Raw genomic sequence first — 3,534 nt, forward strand, 5'->3', positions numbered from 1 at the left:
CCCAACCTCAAACCAATTCAGATTTGTGATTAGTTGGACTGCAGAGTGAAGGAAAAGCATCCAACAAGTGCTCGGCATATGGGGAAACTCCTCCAACACTGTTGGGAAAGCATTCCAGGTAAAGCTGGTTGAGAGAATGCCAAGAGTGTGCAAAGCTGTCAAAGGCAAAGGCTGGCTACTTTGAAGAATCTAAAATATATTTTGATTTGTTTAACACTTTTTTTTGGTTACAACATGATTCCATATGTGTTAATCCATAGTTTGTCTTCACCATTATTCTACAATGTAGAAAATAGTAAAAATAAAGAAAAACCCTTGAATGAGTAGGTGTGTCCAAACTTGGTACTGTACATAATAAGGAGATAAGCCAAAGGCCGTATCATACAACCGTCTTGGGGTACACTGTACAAACTACAGTCTCTCTCACTTTCTCTCTCTGGTTCATGTAGCCCCACTTTAACTGTCCTCTTGGTGTGAATGATTTCACAGGAACTGAAATGTCACGTCATTGGCCAGACACTCAATTGAGGATCTGGGTCCATACGTATTAAGAGAAGAGACGCTAGAAAGAGGAGTGGAACCCTCTCTTTGCATGTTACAAACATCCCCTCTTATTCCACTATATGAATAATGCTAACACCTGCGAAATCGTGATTTGTACAAATAACCAAACACCATAACTACTGCTCGTTATCCTACGCATCTCATTCAGTCCCGAAAGATTATCTCGGTTAACACGCAGAATCTTTCCACGAGAGATTATATGGGCCATAGTAAAAAGTAGTCCACTACTTGGTACGCATACACACTAATGGTTCGAGGATATGATGTTGGATACGCTGGACTTGCGTTCCAAATGGCACCCTATTCCATACGTAGTGCACTACTTTTAGCCAGGGCCCAAGGGAGCCCTACAGTTTCTGTTGACAGCCAATCATTGATACACAGTGTACAAAACATTAAGAACACCTGCTCTTTCCATGACAGACGGACCAGGTGAATCCAGGTGAAAACTATGATCCCTAATTGATGTCACATGTTAAATCCACTTCAATCGACGTAGATGAAGGGGAGAAGACCGGTTAAAGAAGGATTTTTAAGCCTTGAGACAATTGAGACATGGATTATGTGTGTGTCATTCAGAGGGTGAATGGGCAAGACAAAAGATTTAAGTGCCTTTGAACCGGGTATGGTAGTAGATGCCAGGCGCACCGGTTTGTGTCAAGAACTGTAACGCTGCTGGGTTTTTCACGCTCTGCAGTTTCCCGTGTGTATCAAGAATGGTCCACCACCCAAAGGACATCCGGACAACTTGACACAACTGTGGGAATGCTTTCAGCACCTTGTAGAGTCCATGCTCCTATGAATTGAGGCTGTTCTGAGAGCAAAAGGGGGTGCAACTCAATATTAGGAAAGTGTTCCTCATGTTTGGTACACTGTAAATGGCTGCAGCTGCTACATCATGGGAGCCACATCTGTGGGGATTTTGTGTTTCTTGGTTGTAATTTCATTACTTAGAATATTGATCTTCAGTCATCCTATTATGTATACATTAGTATTGTAAATAAGAATATATACATCTACATATTTTAGCTGTTCTTGTCTAATAATGTTCTTTATGATTTCATGTTGTGTGTGGACCCCAGGAAGAGTAGCTGCTGCTTTTGCAACAGCTAATGGGGATCCTAATAACATACCCCCCCCCCACCAACATCGTAGATCAGAAAAATAAAAGCCTGCACAGGGTATTTCTGCTCCAAAGTGGTTTCATTACCTGCATAGCAACCATGTTCAATCATTTTCTCGCACGAGGGAATTCATATCCTGTGGTTGTTCAAAGCATAGAAATAGAATCTCTCTAGTTCTGTGGTTGAAACGGTTAGCTTCCAACCTACAGCTTCATAGGAGCCGTAGTGTTGTAGGAGACAAGCAATAACCCACATACAACACTGCTCTGTCCATGTCTTGATTCACTGCAGCCATCTGGTGTGTGGCAATAATATATTTATATATTTCATTAAAACTGTAACTCACGATACATGATTAAAAAAACAACTATTTATTACTATCACACAACAGCATTCGATGGACTCGTACCCACTACTGCACCCGACAGCCGGTTGCTTACAACAGCAACTGTACTCCCCTCCATAAGTATTTGGACAGCGAAGCAAAACATTTACTTCAGCATTTTGGCTTTTAGATCCAATTATTCACATCATGAGACAGTACAGAATGTCACATCATGAGACAGTACAGAATGTCACATCATGAGACAGTACAGAATGTCACATCATGAGACAGTACAGAATGTCACATCATGAGACAGTACAGAATGTCACATCATGAGACAGTACAGAATATCACATCATGAGACAGTACAGAATGTCACATCATGAGACAGTACAGAATGTCACATCATGAGACAGTACAGAATGTCACATCATGAGACAGTACAGAATGTCACATCATGAGACAGTACAGAATGTCACATCATGAGACAGTACAGAATGTCACATCATGAGACAGTACAGAATGTCACATCATGAGACAGTACAGAATATCACATCATGAGACAGTACAGAATGTCACATCATGAGACAGTACAGAATGTCACATCATGAGACAGTACAGAATGTCACATCATGAGACAGTACAGAATGTCACATCATCAGACAGTACAGAATGTCACATCATGAGACAGTACAGAATGTCACATCATGAGACAGTACAGAATGTCACATCATGAGACAGTACAGAATGTCACATCATGAGACAGTACAGAATGTCACATCATGAGACAGTACAGAATGTCACATCATGAGACAGTACAGAATGTCACATCATCAGACAGTACAGAATGTCACATCATGAGACAGTACAGAATGTCACATCATGAGACAGTACAGAATGTCACATCATGAGACAGTACAGAATGTCACATCATGAGACAGTACAGAATGTCACATCATGAGACAGTACAGAATGTCACATCATGAGACAGTACAGAATGTCACATCATGAGACAGTACAGAATGTCACATCATCAGACAGTACAGAATGTCACATCATGAGACAGTACAGAATGTCACATCATGAGACAGTACAGAATGTCACATCATGAGACAGTACAGAATGTCACATCATCAGACAGTACAGAATGTCACATCATGAGACAGTACAGAATGTCACATCATGAGACAGTACAGAATGTCACATCATGAGACAGTACAGAATGTCACATCATCAGACAGTACAGAATGTCACATCATCAGACAGTACAGAATGTCACACCATGAGACAGTACAGAATGTCACATCATCAGACAGTACAGAATGTCAGATCATGAGACAGTACAGAATGTCACATCATGAGACAGTACAGAATGTCACATCATGAGACAGTACAGAATGTCACATCATCAGACAGTACAGAATGTCACATCATCAGACAGTACAGAATGTCACATCATGAGACAGTACAGAATGTCACATCATGAGACAGTACAGAATGTCACATCATGAGACAGTACAG

The sequence above is a fragment of the Oncorhynchus kisutch genome, linkage group LG15, assembly GCF_002021735.2.
Source record: "Oncorhynchus kisutch isolate 150728-3 linkage group LG15, Okis_V2, whole genome shotgun sequence".
NCBI lineage: Eukaryota > Metazoa > Chordata > Actinopteri > Salmoniformes > Salmonidae > Oncorhynchus > Oncorhynchus kisutch.